Raw genomic sequence first — 25,000 nt, 5'->3', positions numbered from 1 at the left:
GCCACAAAGAAAATTACAACCGGGCTAGAGGAACGAAACGTCCCCAATATGACGAAAGAAGGACACAAACCAGTAACGAACCTAAGAACACCCGAATCAGCCACAAACATATCTTGACAAAGGAAAAGATAGAAAGATCGAGAAACTCTATTGAACCCTTGCAAGCTCATCTCGAGAAAGGCACATGCCCAAAAAGCGTCCGTTACAATGTGAAAGCAAGCATCCTGCCCGACGAAGAATTCAAGTCGGATGTAGTCTCAATCAGAAAACGGGCAGAACACGATTTTGTGCGAGCGCTGGTCAAATTTTATCACAGGCGCATAGAGACACTGACAAGAAAACTCAGAAAACTAGAACAAACTAGAAACCAGAAGAGAAACGAAAAACAATTCACCAAGAATGTAAAACCTTTGGCCACAATTCCAAATTGCTCAAAACAGAGCGATATCAACAAATTGGCCACAGAACTCGAAGCTAAAATGACGGAAGTCGACAAACTCCTTGTGACGCTAAGAGCCCAAACAAAGAATAAAGAAGTTAAACCATATATTTGTGAATTCTCAGGCTCTTCAGAATATAAAAATAACGGGGAAACCAACCCAAATAGAATTCTAAGAAACCACAAAAGGAAACAGAGAGAAAAAGGGAGCAACATAGAAATCATTCAGAAACAGCAATCCAGTCACGCAAAGAACATATTAAGAACCTGTCAGATAAAGATTTGACATTCGCAGAGATAAAATTGCTTTCAAGGGGCTTAAAGTTTATTCCCACACCCGCAACAAATGAAAACTTTATATGGCGCAATCTTTTAAAAGACTTTAACCTTTTTGCAAGACGAATGCGCCTCCACATGGGAACCATCCGTTCAAAGATCAGCGGCCTTAGAAACCTTCCTAGAGGAGGTCAATCTCGAACTAATAAACACTCCTATAAAGAGGCCGAAAGACAACCTATTAACCAACGAAAGACATGCGTTACAGAACCTCTCGCGTGACAAAACTATTGATTTGAAGAAAGCAGAGAAAGGAACCACCAGAGTAATAATGAGCAAAGAGCAAAAAATTCAAGAGGGCCAAACTCTGTTAAACGGTCCTCATAACTACAGGCCCCTAGACAAATCTATGGCTGAGCAAACAGCTGAAAGAATTAAACAACTAATATCATCCATGCTCACAGCAGGCCACATCGATGAAATGACATCTAGATGGCTCTCCCAAATACCAAACCTGCCAAGAATTCCAGAATTCTACACACTAACAAAATCCACAAACCTACTTTGGTAGGAAGACCAATAATATCTGGGTGTGATGGCCCTACAGAGAAAATTTCATGCTTTGTCGACCGCCTCTCACAGCCGATAACACAACAACAAGAATCCTATCTTGGAGATTGAAAAGACTTTATTAATCTTATCGAATAAACAAAACTGCCAAAGAATACAATCCTTGCCTCAATGGATGTAACTAGCTTATACACAAACATTCCTCAAGAAGAGGGAATAACGACTATATGCAAAGCATACGAAGACTTCTATAAAAGTAATTTACCGATCCCCACTAATTTCTTGAGAGAAATGCTCTGCCTAATACTCAAAGAGAACTCATTTCAGTTCAATAGACAACATTATCTAAAACCCCACAGAACGGCGATGGGAACAAAAATGGCCGTGGCTTTTGCCAATATCTTCATGGCAAAAATAGAAAAAGAGATAATATGCAGGAGCGAAATCAAACCGCTAGTTTGAAAGACATATATCGACGATGTCTTTTGTCTATGGAATCGCCTTACGTGATTATTTTAACTTGTTGTGAAGCACCTCATCTTCGTTTGGAATCTTTTATGTACAGAACATTGTCTAATGTAATAAAAGAGTTCTGCCCCCAAATATCAACGGAGTAGTTTGCGTCATTATCTTTGTTAAAAGTTCATTTAGCTCTATATTAAGTTGCATTTTGCAGTCCTTATTTACAGTTTACGAGTATCATTGAATCTACTTTGCTGACATGAAATAAACCCTGTTGGATCTTTAACCATCTCCAAGTTTGGATTTTTGACTCTGTAAAATACATTCCCTCTTGACTCGCGACACATCTTGTCAAACTAGATAGTTGCTACCGTAACAGTCATTAATCGGAATTCCAAAGGATATTTCGAGTCCACTGTTTGGGTTTGAAAGTCGCACATTTCGGTGCCTGTGGAAAAGGACCTTGGGAAAAATAGGCTGTTTCTAAATGCAATGTTTGGCTCCTCGCCGATCACAGTTCAAACAAGGTATGAAGGTTAAAAGGCAATCCCACTCTGACTGCTATAAATTAAAACGGTGGTACGATAAAGCAACTCGTCATTCACGAGAATCTTAGCAATGACAGTGTAGACATCTTTTAATTCACAATGTTAATTCAAACAAACTGCACTTGTAACTTTTCACATCTATTTGATGTCCACTTGCGATATCTAGAACAGCATCATTCTATCAAATTTCTAACCCTAATTAATCTACCTTTTTCATCAGACTTGTCTTGTTAAACAAGGGCGAAGAAAGGAGAGTCTGATACAGAATGTAAAACCCTGTTAGAGGATCAAGTCATCGGGGCTAAGGAAGACTTAGGTCCAATTGAAAAGGAGAAAGATTTAACAATAAAAGTAATTATAGTTCAAAATCACCTGAGATGCTGGTAATCAACAAAGAAAACAACAAGGCAATTAAGTAAGTCTATTTTATTTCAAATCCAGACATTTTTTCTCTCTTTAAGGTAAACCAATAGCATCCAATACAAACCTTTATAAATATAAAACGTTGCACAACACTGTAAGAGTCACGTCTGCCTTTCTACTAGTGAGCTTGGGCTGCCTGTGATTTAACCATGCAAAATTAGGTGATCCACTCCAGTCTGATCCAAGTTTTGTACCTCCTTATGGCATACTGAACAATAAATTTATCAGATCTACAGTGTATCTCATATCTATCTCATAACTGGATGTTAATTAAACAGTTTCTTTTAATTTTCAACTAATTTTAGCTTCTTTTCTATTTTCTAGCCCTCGAGGGGTATCTTCATCAGCTGAGTCCCATCAAAAATGCAACAAAGTCGCAAACAAATTTCTTTGATTGTAGTCTACAAACTAGTGAAAACGAAAGTGCCCATTTGGTGTGTTGCTCTCCAAAGCAGAGACCAACATTACAACAACCTTTTGAAAAGAAGTACCCCACCAAAATAATTGGAACAAGAAAGCACACTAAGAGACTGTTCTCTGATAAGGAAGAATATACCCTTTCCAAAAGTGCCAAACTCCACTCCACAATTCTTGCATTTCCTTACAATGACAAATTTTACAACAAGCTTCACACCTGTGAAGAAGCTCTGGAGGCACCTATTTATCAGCCAATTGACCTCAAAGTTAAAGTCATTACAAAACAACTAGACAAATAAGCCATCGTCAAGAACGACAAAACCTACTACAAAGTTGAGTGTATGGTAGCTGACTGCACAAATTCCATTAAATTAATACTTTGGGAAGACACTATTGACAAAGTTTCAGCAGGTAAAAGCTATTTGCTGCAAATTAAATGTAACCGTACGTTCCTTTGTAGTCTGAGGATCAGGCTCTCTGGGGGTTTTATGAAGGGGAGGGGAGGGGAGAAGGGAAAGGAGAGCCTGACACAAAGCCATATCGGAAGCCATTCCGCCCCCCTAGGAATTCGTGATGCGTGACTATAAATCTAAACCAATCAGAATTACTTCCGGTCTATTATGAATTTGACGTGTCTGTCAAACTTGCGCGAAAATGTTGTGCGTGTGAAAACGTTGCCGTCAACTTCTAGCGGCAAGCTGATCATTTGCGATCTTTGCACAGAAAATCTCAAGGTTAAGTACGGAGTAAATCCATCAACGATTCCTTTACTTTCCTCAACCTCAAATGGAGAATTTTGTAAGATATTGGGCGTAAAAGAACTTGTATTATCAGATGTTTTGCAGACTGTCGGTATATGCGTCATCCAAACAAGTCAACAAACTGGTTCTCTTTGCAAACGTTGTGCCCGAAAGATAGTGAACTGTTATAAAGCCTATACAGACATTAAAGAAGCACTTTGCTCAAGTAGAAGTCACGAGGACGAAATTACGAGGTCTACTCCGCTGAGATCGAAGAGGATAACTTCGATCAGAACGCCAACCGGGATTCCTCTTACTGCAAAACGAAAACCCTTGCAAGATGGTCTCGTCTTTCCTTCCTAAACAAAAAACAACTGTTTGGTGGAGAAAGTATACAGCAAAATATCTATGATGACATCGATAACCATATCTCAAGCCTTATGAATCTTTCAGCAGAACCTCCGCCAGAAATAACAAAACAACCGCCGCTGGTTAAGGTGCAAAGTCATTCATTGATTTTATAATTCTTTTCGATGTTTTCCTTACGCAGAGTATTTTTTATTCATGCAGGTCTTCGTTGGCAATCCAGCTTCATCGAGAGTTTTGGAGAAAAGTTGTGCGGATAAGAGCGAGAGTAGTATGAGGAAGACTGTTTTCAAGGGAAACTATTGTGCCGCCGCTAATGCTGCCTTGAGTTTTCCACCATTTCGGCGAGAGCTTGTCAAAGAGCTCATTCAATAAATTCGTAAAGAACTTAATACCTATAGTCAAGGACCTTCTGCTGCAAATTACAATGGCGACCCATTAAGGCCACAAGTTTAACAAAAATTAATGAGGCCACAAGCTCTACCAACTCACCATGTTTCGACTGTGTGCCTCGTCGATCGCTAACACAGAAACGTTTCTTAAGACACCTGTTTTAAGCCCGTTTTTCTGCTTTTCCAGCATCCAATGTTCAGCGCTTCCAAAAATTATTTTAGCACCTTGAAGTGATTTTTTATCACACGTTTCAAGAGCAACAGCTTTGATCCCAAGTGTGCAAAGTTTATTGATTTCGAATCAACTCGAGCAGGTTAACTACAATTATCTTGAAGGTTTTCTCTTCCCCGTGTTTTGCTTTCCATAAATTGAAATAAATCTTTGGAAGAATTTGGTAAATAAAACTTTTTCCAAATCCTGTTGGAAGAACACCACAAACTTCTCGCCGATCGACAACTAAAGTTTTGATACACTCAATCTGCTCTTTCTTCGGAATGATACCCGGAAAAAACTGCAATGCAGTTTGAAAGGCTACTTCAAAGTCTTCTTCTTTAACTGCAGAGGTCATTACAATTCACATCAAGGCAAAATCAGGTCTCATAAACGAAAAAGTTGGCTGAGTGTCAAATCTCAAAATGGCAGTCTGATCATGCAGAAAAAAATTTTTACCTCGGTAAATCATCTATTGTTATATTGGCCAATCAGAAGTCCATTCAAAATCTAAGCGAATGGAACGGCTTCCGATATGGCTTTGTGTCAGGCTCTCCTTTTCCTTCTCCCCTCCCTTCTTCTCCCCTAGAGAGCCTGATCCTCAGGCTAGTTCCTTTAACGACACAAAATTTGTAAACACTAACGAAGCCACAGTTGTAAAAGAGGTAGAGGAAATTACAGATGCCAATACAAATACACCAGGTCTTCAAGAGAACCACCTCACAGGACAGTGCGTAGGGATAGAAATAAAGAAAAATATATCATGCCTTGTCTGCAATCACTCCCTTCCAGAAGACCTTACTAAGGAAGAAACCATAGTATGTCCACACTGTAAGGTTACTTCGTTGTCACCACTGTTAAACACCAAACTTGTATGTCATGTCCTTGTTAAAACTGACAAGGGAATGCACAGTTACACATGTTTTAATGATGCACTAGAAAGCTATCTTAGAAAAACAAACCACCCTGTCCCTTTAGCAGATATGCCCATAGATGATTTAAAATTGTTGTTACTGAAAGCAGGGAAGCAAGATATGAATGCAGACAAAACTGCAAAAAGAATAGCTCAGTCCCTGTAAAAAGGTATGTCTTCCTATAAAGTCAATTTTGAACAAATTTTGTTCCATATCCTCACAAGATTCCTTGAGAATCAAGTTGTTTGGTTAAGTTAGTTTTCATAAAGGATCAAGTTCTTATGTTAAGTTACTTGCCACAGAGGATCAAGTTGTTATGTTAGGTTAGTTTCCATAGAGGATCAAGTTGTTTGGTTAAGGAATATTGTGGCAAATGTTCAATTATATTTCAAGTTACGGGGATATATATTTCCACATGTTGAAACTGAAAAGAGCTCTATCTAGCAAAAATACACTTCAATGGTAGACACATTGTCAACTTCAAGATCACGGTCACGCTGACTCGAGCTCTTATAGTTTTTTACTTGATCACTCCTTGGGGCATTTCTTCTCATGATGGTAAACATCCGCAACTTGGCAGGGTCAGTAGCTTTATCTCTGGATTCAAACTGATGTGTAGAGATGTCTCTAAAAATAATCTCAAAGCTTTTCCATTCCGATTGTCCGCGGGAAAATTTAAGCTATCGAAGCTTGGCTTGTATCGATCAAGATCTACAGTCGTTCGTTGGACACGCCGTGGTCTAACTAGCTTGTACATACCTGGGCACAAACCTCCAACTGATATAACTATCTTCCTGGACATTGCAAAAAATCCTGGACCTGAAATCACTTCGAACGTAGCTTCTGTTTACTCTTCGCTTGGCCTTCCTCGTAAGGCGCTAAACGTTTGCCACTATAACATTTGATCACTTGAAAATAAGCTCGATGAAATCAAATTGATCTTGAATTCTGCATCATGGCTGACAAATAACAGATCCAACCTGATATTTGGCTTAACCGAAACCCATCTTGATCATTCTTGGCCTGACGCATTGTTACAAGTAAATAACTATGACAATCATCGCCAAGATCGTGCAAACAAAAAAGGAGGTGGTTTACTGATATATGTTCCATCGCATTTACCCATCACTGTGACAATTTGTGCTTAGAGTTTTGTTTATAAACATGATTATCGAATGGCATTACATAAGGTAATGTCACGCCATGCAGCCACGTGCTGACATCGGACACCGTTCGACATATATGAACTTTGCACGTACGAGACATCGGGTCTTTGTTTTTGCTAAGCATGTGCGGTTAGCCGTGGTTTTTTATGTGCCGAATAAAAGCTGTTTCAAAGCCTAAACCTCTGCGTCTTACATGGTGGCAGCGGTGACTAATCTCCAGTGTTAGTACCTTAGACGATTGCTAGACTACAATGGCCTCAGGATTTTCCCTTCCCCCGCCGCCGTTGGACATACACGACCACAGCGCCTCTGAGAAGTGGAAGAAGTTTGAGTTGGCATGGCGGAATTATGCTTTGGCGACCGAACTCAACAAAAAGGCCGAGCCTGTTCAGGTTGCCACTCTATTGACTGTAATTGGGGGAGAAGCAAGAGACGTGTACTCTACGTTTATAGGTTGGGGCGAAGGCGAAGACCAGAAGATCGAGCCCGTTCTCCAGAAATTCGCGGAGTATTGTGAGCCACGAAGAAATGTCCCGTTCGAACGTTACCGGTTTAATCAGCGAATGCAGGAAGCTGGTGAGTCGTACGATCACTACAAGACATCTCTTCGGAAGCTTCCTGAAGGATGTGATTTTAACACAATCATGCCGGATGAAATTCTTAGGGACAGACTAATATTCGGGATTAATGATGGGAGAGAGACTTTTGCGAGAGGCAGGACTAACACTCGTGAAAACCGACGAGATCTGCCGAGCAGCGGAAAGCATGCGGGCGCAAATGAAGATGGTCGGAGAAATCGGAGGTTCCGACGTGAACGAAATGCGCCGTAGCGATCCTGAGCGGGAAGCGAATAAAACAAACGGCCTCCACGTCGCAGAGTACAATATTAACGCAAAGGTCCAGAATGCAAGAACTGTGGATTCAGACATCCGGAAAATCGGGAATCGTGTCCAGCCCAAGGAAGGGACTGCCATGCCTGTGGAAAAAGGAGTCATTTCGCCTCCAAATTTCGTCAAGAAGTGAAAGTTGTGGATGACTGCGAGCCAGACACAGAGGAAATGTATCAAGCAGAGGAAGTGTCGACCGTAAAGCTGGATGACTCACAATTAGTGACACTCGAGCTTGAGTCTGGCTGTTTTATACGTTTCCAGCCAGATACGGGTGCTCAGTGCAACGTTCTGCCCTTGCACATATACAAGAAAGCATCAAAGGATGAGAAGTTAGAAAAGGTTCAAAGAGTGGAAATGTCGCTGGTGGCATATGGGGGCTCCAGGGTAAAGGTCATTGGCAGATTACCCTTCCGTTTATGGAGAAATGGTTCATCGTTCTTACTAGACTGCTGTCTTGTGGACAACAATGACATATGACCCATACTTGGCTGCAAGGCGTGCATTGGCATGGGAGTCGTAGTGTATCAGGACAATGATCACCTAAACAAGCAGGAGACCGGTACTGCCCCAGTGTACGCCGTACAGGCTCAGGACACAGTGCTATCCAAAGAGGAATTAGTGACAAAATTCCCAAAGGTGTTCACGGAGGGAGTTGGAGACTTAGATGGTGAATACAAAATCAGGCTGGATCCCACGGTGCAACCAGTTCAACATGCTCCGAGGCGGGTTGCAGTGGCATTACGACCAAAACTCAAAGAAACGTTGGATGACCTGGTGACCCAAGAAGTGCTAGCACCTGTGACTGAGCCTACAGAGTGGATAAGTTCAATTGTAGTCGCTCCCAAGAAGAACGGTCAGCTCCGAGTGTGCCTTGATCCGAAGGACCTCAATTGTGCGATACGGCAAGAAAAGTATGAGATGCCGACGATCGAGGACATGGCGACACGTTTGCACGGGGCTAAGGTATTCACCGTTTTAGATGTGCGCAATAGATTTTGGCATGTTAGTCTTGATGAACAATCCTCTTACCTCACAACCTCCCACACACCATTTGGGCGCTATCATTGGAGACGTATGCCATTTGGGATTTCCTCGGCACCAGAGGTTTTCCAACGTAAGATGCATGAATTGATAGAAGGGTTGACTGGCATTGAGGTGGTGGCGGATGATTTTATGGTGGTAGGCTACGGGGAGACGTATGAGGAGATGTCGCGTGACCATGACCGAAATCTGTTAGTGTTTCTTGAATGATGTGACGAGCGTAATGTGCGTCTAAATCCAGAGAAGATCAAGCTGGGCAGTCAGAGGTATTGTTTATTGGCCACGTGGCGTCCGATAAGGGTCTCCAAGTCGACCCAGCAAAGGTCAAAGCCATGACGGAGATGCCAGTACCTACCGATAAAGCGGCAGTACAGCGACTGCTGGGGCTTGCCCAGTACCTCGCAAAGTTCCTCCCACACCTATCAGATATCACCAAGCCTCTACGAGATTTGACACAGAGAGATGTACATTGGGTCTGGGGCAGCACTCATCAAGCAGCCTTTGAGAAACTTGAGGAAGCGGTCACGAAGACCCCGGTGCTGAGATACTACAACTTCAAGGAAGAGGTTACGCTCCAGTGCGATGCCTCCCAGTCAGGCCTCGGGGCAATGCTAATGCAGCAGGGACAACCAGTTGCCTATGCATCAAGGGCGCCAACACCAGCAGAAACAAGATATGCTCAAATCGAAAAGGAGCTCCTAGCGATAGTATTTGCATGTGACCGGTTTGATGCGTACATTTATGGAAGACACCAAGTCACTGTGGAGACCGACCACAAGCCCCTGGAGCCAATCTTCAGCAAACCCTTAGCATCTGCCCCACAGCATTTGCAGCGGATGCTGATGCGTCTCCACAAGTGTAACCTGCAGGTCAAGTACAAAAAAGGAAAGGAGATGCTGTTTGCTGACACGCTCAGCCGAGCATATCTTCCTGAGGTTAACGCAAGCCAGTTCGCAAGGGAGCTGGAGGATGTAGATCACCGGGCGGGATTGTCAGTGACCAAGGAATGATGGCAGTAACTGAAACGGGCAGCAGCTGATGATCCAGTGCAGCAGATGCTAAGAGGAATCATATTATGGGGGTGGCCTGAATCTAGGGAGGTGGTTCCTGAGTGCGCGCGCCCATATTTTGATGTCCGTCATGAGCTTACGTTCCAGGAGACGATATTCAAAGGCCCGCAGCTCATGGTTCCCGCTGCTCTAAGGAGAGAGCTGCTGGAGAAAACACATGCCACGCATGTTGGAATAGAAGGATGCATATGCAGAGCAAGGGACACACTGTATTGGCCTCGCATGTCAACAGAGATTCGGGAGTACATCACGAAATGTGACAGCTGCATGGCACACAGCAAGGGACAAGCAAGGGAGCCCATGATGCAGCACGACTTCATGGCGCGTCCTTGGTCAAAAGTGGCTGCTGACTTGTGCTGTTAGGGTGCGCGATGCACTCTGGACTACTCAATAAAGACACACGAGTTCTCATCCAATATGGCGTCCTGTATTGCATAATAACTTTGTGTCAGGAGTGGGATTGCCTTTACGCCCCATCCCTTGCCTTAACTCCTTCAAGCGACGGAATCTACGTGGTTTTAATTCAAACGTACACTCTCGACGACCTCTGACCGAGAAACGACCTCGTAAGAACCAAATATGGCCGAAGGCAAGCCACCAAACCTTTCGCTCCGCGAAGACAAAGCAGCCAGTGTAAGAATTTGGCGCAGGAAATTCAATGCCTAGTGCCTGCTACAGCGAAAATGGAGGGACGCCAGCAAAAGCCCAACGACTCCAGAGCACTGGGTCCCAGAAAAGGCTCAATCCGAAATAGCGGCTTTCTTTCTCGCCCTCCCGGATGATGTCTTGGAAATTTTTGATACCACAATCCTTCTGAAAATGACAACAGAAGAGAAAAAACAGCCATGGACATATCAGCAGCGTTTAGAGGGTCATTTTGTCAGTCAAGACAACGTCATGCCCCAACGACTAGCTTTCTTCAATTGCACACAAAAACCTAACGAATCCGTCACAGATTTTGAAACCCGAATCAGAAGCATTGCCCAAAAATCCAAATATTCCGAGATGACAGACTCCCTCCAGGAGCTCATGCGCGACCGCTTATGCACAGGAGTCCACAACAAAGACCTTAGAGAACTACTCCTTCATCACTACAAGGAAGACGGGAAAACACCCTACACATTCGATGAACAACTTGCTCGTGCAAAGTCCTGGGAAGCAGCTCACAACACCAACCTAGCCATTATGCACTCTACCAACCCGAACCTCGAAGAGCAAGTCAATCAATTGGCAACAAAACCGACACCACCCCGTCGTGGAAACTGTGGTTGGTGCGGAGGCCTTAGACATCCCCGCAAGGACTGTCCAGCGACCAAACCAGGTACCTCCTGCACCAATTGTTATATGACTGAGAACCATCTTGCCAAGGTCTGCAGATCCCCCAAAGACAAGTTCAAGTTGGATTTTGAAAAGAAACAAAGAAAACAAGCCAAGCACCCTCCCCCTCGGCGCTCAGACACTGTTTACCACTTCTCTCAAGGGAACGATGCATCTGCAACGTATCTCGATGATGATGACGACTACGTCGTCCACTCTTTCTCAGCTTTTGCTCTTTGTGACAACATGGAGGACGACAAATACTTCACCTCGCTCCCAGTCTCCGTTAGCCCTGAAAAGAACATAAAAGTGCTAATGCAAGTAGACTCTGCCGCATCCTGTAACACCTTACCATCATCAGTCTTCAGGAAGATATCGGCAACTGCCCCGCTACGCCCCTCGCATGTCAAGATATTTCCTTACTCTGGAGAACCTATTCGCCCATTGGGCAAAGTCAGTCTAGCCTGCGAGGGCGTCTCCCACTTCGAAACACTAGCATTTCAAGTAATAGACTCGGCATGCATCCCAGGCAAACCCGCCCTCATAAGTGGTAGAGACAGCAAACGTCTCGGTCTACTGAAATTTCACAAAGACAGAGTGTTCTCCTCCCCAACGTCAGACATCAAACTACCCCGCATTCATCTGGCCTCCACAGATCAGACACCTCCCCAGTCAGCAACTACAACCGACTTGCACCCAGGCCACCTTCAGCAGACCCAATTGGTTACATCATACACAGACAACTTTGAGGGTCTGGGAAATGTGGGTCAGCCAGTCCATCTGACTTTGGACCCTAAAGTCACACCCTGCCATACAGGCATCCATTGAGTACCGGTGGCGAAACTCGAAAAAGTGAAAGCACAACTTGACGCCATGGTGAAATGTGGAAAACTCAAGAAGGTGGACCAACCCACAAACTGGTGTAGTAACATGACGGTCAGAGAAAAGACCCGCCCCGATGGCACCACCAAAATACGCTTATGCTTAGATCCCAGCCAAACGCTGAATAAAGCCATCATAATTCCGCGCTACCAGATTCCTACTATACAGGAAATACTTCCACGCTTATCAAGGAAAAAGCATAAAACATTCTCCATATTCGATGCCCTCAATGGCTTCACTCAAGTTGCGCTCAGAGATGAATCCAGTCTGCTCACCACCATGCACACCCCCTGGGGTCGATACTGTTGGCTCCGCCTCCCTTATGGCGTTAGTTGTGCCCCAGAGGAATTTCAGTTACGAATGCATGAGGCCCTTGAGGGTCTGCACGATGTGTATTGCATAGCTGATGACATCCTCGTCGTGGGCCAAGGCGACACAGTTGAGGAAGCAAACAGAAATCATGATCTCAATGTTCTTGCCCTAGTGAAGCGCGCTCGAGACAAGCACCTGAAGTTCAACCCGCAAAAAATTCAGTTTAAACTATCACAGATCACCTTTATGGGCCATGTGATATCCAACCTGGGTGTGACACCAGACCCCAACAAAGTCAAGGCCATCTCTGCTATGCCAGCCCCTACAGATAAGCAGGGAGTGATGCGATTCTGTGGCATGGTGAACTACTTGAATACTTTCTGCCCTAACTTGTCTCCCGTGATCAAGCCCCTGTTTGACCTCACAAAGCAGGATCGTGACTTCATCTGGTCAGACATACACCAGGAAGCTTTTGCCCAAGCAAAGCGTCTCATTACCAGTGCCCCATGCCTCGCTTACTTTGACAACAACAGGCCAGTCACCCTCCAAGTGGATGCCTCACAAGGAGGGCTTGGGGGAGCCCTCCTCCAGCCTAATGATTCCGGAGACCTTCAACCAGTCGCTTACACATCCTGCACCCTTCGCCCCAATGAAGAACTCTGGACTCAAATTGAAAAAGAATGCCTTGCTATAGTGTCGGCCTGTGACAAGTGGGACCTCTGGATTTACGGCCGCGAAGTGAACGTCCACACAGACCACCAACCCTTAGAAACAATATCCAAGAAGCCTCTACACTCAGCACCTCGCCGCCTCCAGAAAATGCTGATGCGGCTACAACGGTACAAAATCAAAGCCACATACAAGAAAGGCACGTCACTCATGCTAGCGGACACTCTCTCGAGGGCCCCTCTCCCCACCATCAACAACTCAAAACAGACCAATTTTGAGATCTTCAGACTTAACATCGACAGCGACATCAAAAACCCCAGGGTCACTTCCGAGACTCTGAATGACATCATATCTGCAACTGCGAATGACCCCACCCTCTGTCACCTGATCAGGGTCATAACCACAGGCTGGCCTTCAAGAAAATCGGAACTTACCCACAGCTTACACCCCTATTGGAACTTCAGGGAAGAACTAACCCATCAAGATGGGGTCATCTACAAAGGAACGCAAGTACTTATCCCGCTGGCAAAAAGAAACGCCATCCTACAAAAGGCTCACGCTGCCCACTTTGGAGCAGAATCAAACATCCGTCTCTGTAAGGACACTGTCTTCTGGCCAGGCATGAAGTCTGATATTCGCGAAACATGCCACTCGTGTGGGAAATGCGCACAGTTCCAATTACAGAATGCCAAGGAACCCATGAAGTCCCAGCCTATACCAGAGTACCCTTGGCAGTTTATCAGTCAAGATCTTTGTGCGTTTGAGTCGAGCACCTACCTCGTCACAACCGATCACTATTCAGACTTCATCCAGGTTGATGAACTGGAAAACACCTTATCTACCACTATTGTGGCCAAAACTGAAGCACATTTTGCTCGACATGGTGTTCCAGAAACGATTTTAACTGATAATGCACCACAATTTATTGCATCCGATTTTGAGCGGCTCTGCCACAGATACCAGACAAACCATGTCACAAGCTCACCATACTGGCCCAAGGGGAATGGAAAATCAGAGGCATCAGTAAAAATCGTAAAACGCATCCTGAAAAAGTCTGGAAAAACCGGCCTGCATGAAGCCCTTCTTGTATACAGAAACACCCCCCAAGAGGGCCATCTCTTGAGTCCAGCACAGAGGAGTATGGGACGCCGCATCCGCAGACTCCTACCTATATCTACGGAGCTCTTACTACCCAGCGACCATACTACTGACATAGTCCAGGGAGCCATCGCGGCTAAGCGAACTAGGGCTAAACAACATTATGACATAACTGCTAGTAACCCTCTACCTTCGTTAAATATCGGTGACTTTGTCTACGCCAAACCATCCCCCCATCACAAGTCTGGACCTTGGCTCTACGGTCTGGTGACCGCCATTCTGGCCCCACGCTCCTACATTGTGGAAACACCCGCAGGGTTAACCAGACGGAACCGAGCACACCTGCGTCCTGCGGCGCCACCACCTCCTGGTGCTCTAGTCCCAAGGTCGTGGTTAGATAAGCTACCTCCTAGTCCTACGTCGGCAGCAGAATCCCCACCATGCCAACCACCCATCACACATTACTCAACCAGCCCACCCACCACCTCTTTCACCCACAATCCAACCACCTACCTCAAGTGCCATGCCAGTGCCGACTGCTGAAGTGGAAGCACCCGACCACCCTATTCCAATACCATTAGCACCTATCACCGACGAACCAAGCTTATGCCATCGCCCAAGCCCCATCGCCGAGGAGAGCCACACAAACAAACCTGTCACAAAAACTTGTTTGGGTCGTGTTTGCAAACCCCCTATCCGTTTGAACTTATAACTACCTCCCCGACTAACCATCAATGACACTGTTGCTGTTGGAGATTCATTTTATTACTGTTCAGTTTAACCTTGTTTTTTTTCCCTCTATTTTTTTTCTTTTTTTTTCCTTCCCCCTTCGTTGCTCGATGTGCGTAAAGACACTCTTCATTTGGGGGCATTGTTGTTTCCCCCTAGCTGTGGCGGAGACTTTTTTTCGCCGACCCGTCACTGACTGTTTTGTTCAGTTATAGTTTCAAAAAAACAAAAACAAAAAAAAACAAAAAAAAAACAAAAAAAAAACAAAACAAACAAAAAAAACAAAAAAAAAAAAAAGAAGGAAGGGAGATGTTAGGGTGCGCGATGCACTCTGGACTACTCAATAAAGACACACGAGTTCTCATCCAATATGGCGTCCTGTATTGCATAATAACTGTGCGACCTGGACGGACGAACACTACTGGTGGTCAGTGACTACTACAGTGACTACCACAGTAACTACATAGAGGTAGCCCGTTTGAGCTCAACCATGTCGCAAGCAATCATCATAGAGCTCAAGGCTATATTTGCCAGGTTTGGGATCCCCAATTGCCTGGTAACAGATAATGGGCCACAGTTCAGCACAACAGAGTTCCTGGTGCTTGCCAAGACCTGGATGTTTGAACACCGGACCTCGTCACCAAGCTACGCCCAATCTAATGGCAAGGCAGAGAACGTTGTACAGACAATCAAGCGATTGTTCACGAAGTGCAAAGCATCAGGAGTGTCCGAATTCCAAGCCCTACTCGACTGGCGGAACACGCCAACTGCTGGAATTGGGACCAGCCCAGCACACCGTCTGATGGGTCGACAATGCAACACACTGCTTCCAGTTGCTGGATCACTACTGCAGCCAAGGTATTCTACAGAAGAGGAGACGCGCAGGCTCATTGGTGCCAAGGAGCGTCAGCGGCACTACTATGACAGACAGACGAAGACCCTGCCGCCCATTAGAATAGGAGAGCCCATCCATATGCGCCTGCCAGGTGAGAAGACCTGGAGTGCTGGCACTTGCACTAGGCTGGCTGGCCCGAGGAGTTATGAGGTCCAGGTGGGAGCAGGAGTCTATAGGAGGAACCGGAGACATTTGAAGAATGCGGGCCCAAATCCGGCTGCAGAGGAAGTAGTTCCTGACGAATTGCCTACGATGGAAGACGGCGCAATGGTGCACGCTCAGCCTGAAGGACCGATCCCAGTAGTGTCTGGAGACACTACACCAGCTGTTCCAGAGCCCCGAAGATCAGGACAGGCTGTGAGAACACCAGTGTGGCACCAGGACTATCAAACTGGCGATAACTAGCTCTCACTGAATGACCGCGTGGATCGGGCTCGCTGTTCTAACTGTTTTAAGAAAGGGGAAGACGTGACAATTTGTGCTTAGAGTTTTGTTTATAGACATGATTATGTCAATGATCAACTGATCAAAAAACCTCAATGTTGATAATCTTTTGTCTGACTAGGACAGCATTCCATGGAATACATTAGACTTGTATTCTGCTGTTAATGAGGCATTAGAACAATGGCATTGTCTTTTCAATAGTCTTCTTAACACCCATCTGCCAATTAACACCCACCGTGTTAAAAGGAAGTTTCAGCCTGATTGGTAATCTAATTCTATTTATGACGCTATTAAACAGCGTAGTTGTCTTCATGCACTAGCTGTCAGACACAATACTGAGATACACGGGCGTGAATATCGTTTAACCCGTAATCGCGTTGTACATCTTATTCGGCAATCAAAGAGTGATGTTTTTCAGGAATCTATCAAGTTTAATCTTGATAATCCTAGACATTTATGGAGTATAATTCGTTATATAGCTCCAACTAATTATTCCAAGCTCCCTAATCACCTGACTGTCAATGGCATAACTTATAGTAAGAGCATTGATATTTCCAACTTGTTCAATTCTCACTTTGCCAATATTACCTCAACTGTTCAGTTACACCCTCTCGATTCTCCTCCTGATTGGAATTTTCTCCATGAATTTATCCAGTCTAAATTACCTATTAACAATTCTATTGTTATTCCACCTGTTATGTCTTCTTTTGTACTTGACAGACTTTCTCAACTCTCTCCTGGAAAGGCTGTTGGTCTTGATGGTCTTAACAGCTATTGTTTAAAGATGACGGCTACATTAATTACTCCTTCTCTCACTGCCATTTTGCTGAACACATTTCCAGAAATCTGGAAAATGGCCAAAGTTTCTCCTCTTTTTAAAAACGGTTCACTCTTTGATTGTTCAAACTATCGTCCGCTCTCAATTATTCCAGTTCTTCCCAGTCACATTCTCTTGCGCTCCATCTTATTTTCCTGTTTTCCACTCATATTAAGACCTCCTAGGGAAATTGACGATGTACAAAGGTTTGTAAGCACCCAGAGCTTCGTCTTGGATTACTTAAAGGAAGAAAGTCTCTACCATGGCTCTGCGAATGAATGTTTCTTGCCGTGCTTTCTTTCAAGTTGGGATCATCAAAACTCCAGCACATGGGACATTTGCATATGTTTGAGTGTGTACGACACTCCTAGAGAAACAAACAACAAAGCTCCTTTCGTCCCTGAGGAACACAACAACAACAAAGCCTCTCTCATTATCTACGCCAAGCGAAGCAAACGATCTCTCTGCCCTTGCTTATATTATATAAATTGTTGTGCCTGCTTTCGTCCTTCTCTTATACGTTGTGGAGACACTGAAGCAAACCCAGGCCCAAAGAAGTCGCAAAAATGTCAAGAATGTGAGCAAACCTTAAGGACAAATCAGAAGCATACAAAATGCAAATTAACTTGCGTTGCCGTAAATTGTCAAAGCATCAAGAACAAAGTCGCCGATATTGCTGCAATCGTTGATCAATACAAACCAGATATAATTCTCGGCAATGAGTCCTGGTTACACCCAGATATTGAGAACAGCGAAATCTTCCCAGATAATTATAACATCTATCGAAAAGACCGCATATCTGACAACCATGGTGACGTTTTCCAAGCAGTGAAGAAAGACATTATCATTACTCATCGCGATGATTTGAATACAAATTGTGAGATTATTTGGACCCAATGTCAGATCCAAAATAAAAGATCAAAATCTCTATTCTTCGCTTCCTTCTACCGCCCAAACAAGACTGATATAAGCAGTCTACATGAATTTAACTCATCTTATTCAAATTAGGTGATGGATTAAATACTAGCAATGTAATCGTGGCGGGAGATTTCAACACCCCAGACCTTAAATGGAATGACCTTCAACTGACAAATTGCTCCTTCAATTCTGAACAGTTACTTGAAATCATCGATGAACATAGACTTACCCCAACTAATAAAGGAACCTACTAGAGATGATAACATTCTCGATCTTGTGTGGACAAATAATGTCAATATAATCAACAATGTTAGGGTAATCCCGGGAATAAGCGATCACGATATAATTCTTTTTCAAGTGAACCTAGCATGTTGAAAGAAAAAGCCAGTGAGACGCAAGATTTATATGAGGAAAAGGGCAGATACCACCCATATAAAGAAAGAATTACAAGACTTTGCGAATGACTTTATAGAAATGAAGAACGAACTCCTGTATACCACACAAGTTTACTACCTCACGCTATAACCTACCGTGGTTTAACCGTAGCTTAAGAAGACACACAAGGAAAAAGCAAAGGCTATACAACAGAGCGAAGAAATCCGGAAGCAAATCCGATTGGAATAAATTTAAATCAGTCAGGAAACAATTACATAAGAACTTGAATGAGTCCAGGAACAATTATCTTTCTGACTTTCTCCCTGATTCCATAAAACAAAACCTGAAGGCTTTATGGTCACAGATCATAAAAACTAGGAAAAGAGGGTACAGATACCCAGGACCTCAAAGTTAGAAATGAAATGCTCACCGAACCAAGAGCTAAGGCCGAAGTGCTAAATAGCCAGTTCTCCAGTGTTTTCAACAACGAAGAATCAGAGAATATCCCAGACCTTGGCGAAAGCCTTATCCCGACTATTGGAACAATAAAAATCACAACCCGTGGAGTTGAAAAGCAACTTAGCGAGTTGAAGGCAGATAACGCGTATGGCCCGGATGGAATTCCACCCTAGTTTTTAAAGGAAAATGCCTATGAAATATCAAAGGTCCTTACTGACATATATCAAGATTGTATTCATACCGGAACTGTGCCTATTTAATGGAAACACGCCAACGTATGCGCTATTCACGACAAAGGAAAGAAATCGGATCCTTGAAATTATGGGCCCATATCACTTACCTGCATTGCATCAAAGGTACTTGAGTGTATTGTACATAGCCATGTTATGACGCATCTTTCACGATATAGAGTGCTCACTGGTTGTCAACATGGCTTTAGAGCTAAACGATCAATAGAAACACAGCTCATATGTACCATTCATGACATAGCAAGTGTTATTCAGTCTAAAAAAACAATTCACGCTGCAATCCTTGATTTTTCAAAAGCATTCGACAAAGTTCCCCATCGCCGACTCTTGAAGAAACTTAATTATTATGGAATTCGTGGCCCACTACTTAACTGGTTTGAATTGTTCCTAATACAGCGTACCCAATCCGTGGTAATTGAGGGGGCATCATCTGCCCCTGTAGTTACGACATCTGGCGTTCCCCTAGGAACAGTCTTAGGACCGCTACTGTTCTTAATGTATATAAATGACTTACCTGATACTCTTAAATCTACCGTTAGACTTTTTGCTGATGATGCATTGTTATATGGGACAATTTGTTGTGATGAAGACACAGCCGATCTCCAAGAGGACTTGTATAGATTAGAAGACTGGCAACAAATGTGGAAGACGGAATTTAATCCTTCAAAGTGTAAGATCGTGTGTTTTACAACCAAGAGATACCCACCAAAGCTAGAATACGTATTCTGTGGAAAAATCCTAGAAAAAGTGGAATCTCACTCTTATCTGGGGGTAATGCTTGATAACAAAATGAGGTGGTCACCACACATTGAAACAATCACATCTAGGGCAAATAAGGTCCTGGGACTTATCAAGCGAAACCTGTGGAATTTATGGCAAGCCGGACAGGACTAAAGTATAGTGAAAAGAAGTTTACATGACGAGTTACAAATATCATAGTACGCGTTTAAAATTTCACTGGACGAGTTACAGTTTTACTGGATGAGATACAGGTTTTGTACTTCCATAAAAAAAGATTGCTGTACCAGAAAAACTTTTTTATGCCCGAGAAAAAAATTATAAGGCGAGAAAAATTCTGATGGACGAGAAAAACTTTACTGGACGAGAATAGCGATTGATTATCGATTAGTTTCGAAACATGGTCAGCGGTATTGATACTTTGTCATGCACTTTAACAATCATTGTTAACATGGCGGATCAGAATATTGCTGATGTACAGTCATTATTAAAGACTGTCCAAGATCTTTCTGAAAGACATTCCTCGTAATCAAGCCATTAATAATGAAGTATCAAGGATCTTCAATAGAAGCGGTACAAGGAACATAAACACAACAAGTACACCATCAACAAGTTCAACAGTTCAGACTAGCAACAACGCCATTCAGTTTTCATGATTCCGGCGCCTTCAAAACAGTCGAAGAATTGGTCAAAGTTTGACATCAAGGTGCCAGAATCGTCCAGCAAACACACCGTTTCTCTGTGATGTGACTCTTCTTAGTGGCCCCCATGATTCTATCGCCCCAAGACAAAGCACTAAACTGTTCTTAACGGAACGCGGCCACATGATCACAGCTATCCGTTTTCACAAGGGGATGTCAGAAATAGAAGTCGGGACTACTATATATGAGGCCTTTGGAGATCTAATTCCTCTTTTGGTAGATATTGAGATCTTGCACTCAGTTCACCATTCTCTGGTAAAACCTGTCCTAGGTCACGGTAATCAAGGTCTTGATGGCGCAATTATCCATAGATTATTTAAATCCAAGAACAAGCCCATTTATGTCAGACCAAGTGTAGTCCTTATTCCCGAAATTGCACAGGTATGGTATTTAAACATTCAAAATAAGTAAAATTATTTGTTATGTATTCTTCATTTGGGATTGACCCATGAGCAAAAGGTGTCTACCTTGCATGCCTTAAATACCTTAAAAAACTTAAATAATTGGCCTTTGCTATTGCAATCATACTTGAATCAACTGGATCTGCATATGCTGGTTTTATGCTTTAAATTCAACCCTATCTCTTGATAAACACTGAGAAACATGGTTTTCTAGCACACATACAATGTAAAGCCATATTTCAAATTATAAAAACTCAGAAAATAATTGTAAAAATCATGAAAGACATTCAGACGATGGACATTTGTCTGTTATTTGGCTCAATAGTTATATCATTTATTATCCATACTGTATCTTCTTGATAGGACCAAGAAGAGGACAACAAAGAAAAGATCAAAGCTAAGATTGATCCCTCAAATGATAAAGGTAAGTCAGGAAAATGTCTCTAAGAACATTGCACGATCTAAATCTGTAAATCACCATGTAAATCTGTAGATGAGAAATCAATGAATTTTTGTGGGCTTCACTCTGTATAGTGAGGTATTATGCGGGTCAATCACAGAGGACATGAAAGTTGAATATTTATTATTTATTTTCCCTGTGATTGGGTCATTTATGTGTTTCACCTGCATAAAACCTAATTATACAGAGAGTCAACTCTAATTGGTCAATTTGCGGGCCAAGCCTGCAAAAAGTTATTGATTTCTCATTTACAGATTTAAATGGTGATTTACAGATTTAGATGGTACAATGTTCCTTGGTATGAGCATCATTTACCTTTCCTAAATTGACACTAGTATTTTATCATAAACTAGATGAGGAAGATGATGATGATGTCCTCCTTAACTCGCCCATCCAAGTCTCTTCAAGCAGTCATGCAGGTAATCAAAATAGTACTTATCAAAGTGACAATTTGGCAAAATTTGTGAGCCAATCATCCAGGTGTATATATACACTATCTGATGTTCTTTTGAGATTTGCTTTGAAGACTTCTGCTATATTTAAAGGGAGATTGTTGTCATGGTTATTTATATTGCTTTGAGAATGTATATGAGCAAAAAATAACTATAGTTTTAAAACCAAAATGTGTACCTTTTGGTTTGGGTATGCACCCTTCTGCACCTATTCTAGGTACAGGCTTCCTCTTGGGCCTGCTCCCTCCCTTTGCCCATGAACTACTGTTTATGTAATAACCAAAACAATAATTTATATCTTTTATGAAAGGTTATGGTCAAGGTAGTCAACAAGCCAGTCAGACCACTCAAGCCACTAGTCAACCAACAGCTCAGACCACCCAAGCCACTAGTCAACAAACAGCTCAGACAACCAAGCAACTAGTCAACCAACAGCTCAGACCACCCAAGCAACTAGACAACAAACAGCTCAGATAACCCAAGCAACTAGTCAACCAACAGCTCAGACCACCCAAGCCACTAGTCAACAAACAGCTCAGACAACCCAAGCAACTAGTCAACCAACAGCTCAGAACACCCAAGCCACTAATCAACAAACACCTCAAACCACCCAAGAGACCTGAGTCAGCCTGCTGCTGGGTCAAGTGAAACTGCAGCTTTTCAAATTGATGAAAATGACATTCAAAATTGTTCTGGAGCTGTCTCATCAAGAGCTTATACAAAAGCCAAGGTACACTCTTAATTGTTGGTCACCAATAGTAGCACATCTAAAGTCAGATCCCAGCTTCAAGTCCAAAGAAGGGATCAAGGAATTGTATGATGCCAAGCAACCAACTCCAAAGAAGGTAATCAAGTTGTTCAAGGCTGAACCATCAAGTGAGCAAGGGCACCACAGTTTTGATCACCTCAAGAGATTCGTCAAATCACTTGAGGGGAAATCTCTGCAAAGGTTTCTTCACCTCTGTACAGGAAGTGATGTTATCACATGTCAATCTATTGAGGTCCAGTTTTCTTGTGATGATGGATTTGCAAGGTGTCCAGTTGTCCATACCTGTGGACCCATGTTGCAATTACCATGCACCTACGAGTCATATCCTGAACTTGCAAAAGAGTTTACAAAGGTGATGAAAGAAGGAGCTGCATGGTCTTTTGCTTTGGTTTAGGACACTATGGTTGTTTACATTTGTTATAAAATTATTAGATTCATGATTTTGATACAGATATAGGACACTGCTTTATAAATTCATTACATAGATTCATGATTTTGATTTTTTGTTAAGATTTTAATGTTAGGATTTAGACATGGGAGCCACTGCCATTTTAACCTTCGTAGTTTATTTTAAATGGATCTTTCTTTCTAGTCCAATTGTTTCTCTCAGCATTCAACAAATGTTCCATTAGAATAGCCACAATTTAAACACTAAATGTACAGTTTTTGGAATGACTTTGAACTGGCCAAATTCCTTTTCTGTTGTTACGTGATATTTAAAAATTGGTTTTAGACAATTATTTTGAAATAATAGTGCAAAATTGTAAAACTGAGATTTGAAGAGTAAATTCTGGCTTCTTGTAGATTGGGGTGAGTAAAATCACTTTGAAACTTAGGTTTAAATACAATATTATGGTATATTTACAAGGATTTCAAACCATAACAATGGTCATGAATGGAACTGGTCAGTTTAATAATTATAAAATGAAGTGTTCTAAAGATTCATAGAGACTCTTGTTCTTTGGCCATCGAAGATTGATAAGAAAAAAAACACAGAAGGCGGTTATAAACATGGTGAAGGAATGCATTTTATTAGAAACAGACTTGACGTTTGGTATGTCACAACATACATTTTCAAAAGTAACCGTTAAAAGATGAAAAGCTATCTATATTCAAAACAAAAATAGCAAGCAATCTGGGTAAAACTAAAAATAGTAGTGATGCGTTAATAAAGTGACAACATCTCACTGGTGAGGTTAGCATTCAAAGCTGGGTTCAATTCTTGCATAAACAAGGTTTCCTTATTATTACAATGTTAGTCGGTTTTCCCCAACGCGAGGATTTCAAAATTATCCCATTTAATAATATGACCAGTAGTCATAACATGATTGGCAATAGCTGACGAGTGCTTATGTTTGGAAAATGCTTTAAAATGTTAAGTTTTTCTATCCATCAGTCATCGCTTTGTTTTGCCAATGTAGAAATCACTGCAGTCCCAACAACTTGCTCTGTAAACCACCCTTGACCTTTGGGAACGAATTAGGCGGTCTTTGTAGGGGAAGAAGGATGTTATCCGCCGACTGTTAACAAAAATAACCTTGAGAGTAAAGATAGAATAAAACTTATAAACACAAGATTTAAGGCATTTTGCTATCTAGTTGCTCTCTAGACCTAAATAAGGTCACAAAATGATTACATCCTTCTTTGGAACGGTAGAGATTTGGATGTTAGGCTTGTTTCTGTTTTTCCTTATAACATTGTTAATGTGAAAATTGTTATAAAGATTGTTCAACTTTTGTGTGCCAAGGACTGCGACACACTAGATGTTATAGTTATTTTTAAAAAATTGTATACATAGTTAATATTAAATGACATTTTTGAACATTTTATGTGATTTTTCATATTTTGTGAGAAATTGTTAATATTTGTTACATATCATTGTAAGCGTTTTTGTTTTGTTAATGTTGCATATGACTATGGATTGATTATGAACACATGTAGTTCATCACACTGATGATTATGAGTGATTTTAATGATGATCTTAATCTAAATAAAAACGTAAGTGCTATTGTATTTGCTTTATTCTTTTTATTTACAAGTCATGTTGGAGTTATTATTTGTCTTGTCTGCTGGTCTTTAGAAACATAATCAGTTTTTGTTTATAAATGTGATCAAAGAACTCTAACCATTAATTTTTAAATGAACCACAAGAAATGTTGACACACCTAAGCATTTAATCCTTATATATTTTCAATGATCACAAAGCAACTCCAAAATTGTCATAACAGAAAACAATGTAAATACTATTAACCTACATCTATCTTTGGGGCAGCCTACGATGCAAATTGTATCACATTTTAACATTCATCTATAACACCATTATGAAATCTCATTGGAAAGTTTCCAGAATTTGCAGGACAGACAAAAAGTGATTTATCCCAGAGTTTCCAT

At 42.2% G+C, this 25,000-nt stretch overlaps 2 pseudogenes across 1 annotated transcript in view; both read left to right on the top strand.

Moving 5' to 3' along the window:
* LOC148730461 (uncharacterized) overlaps positions 1-25,000 on the top strand; it is a 72,928-nt pseudogene that overhangs the window by 24,027 nt on the left and 23,901 nt on the right. The gene's annotated exons all lie outside the window — the stretch shown is intronic.
* Positions 7,176-8,291, top strand: LOC148730465 (uncharacterized; annotated as a pseudogene).

The sequence above is a fragment of the Stylophora pistillata genome, chromosome 5, assembly GCF_964205215.1.
Source record: "Stylophora pistillata chromosome 5, jaStyPist1.2, whole genome shotgun sequence".
Lineage (NCBI taxonomy): Eukaryota > Metazoa > Cnidaria > Anthozoa > Scleractinia > Pocilloporidae > Stylophora > Stylophora pistillata.
The sequence above is the reverse complement of the archived record's forward strand: the minus strand, read 5'-3'. Positions and strand labels throughout refer to the sequence as shown.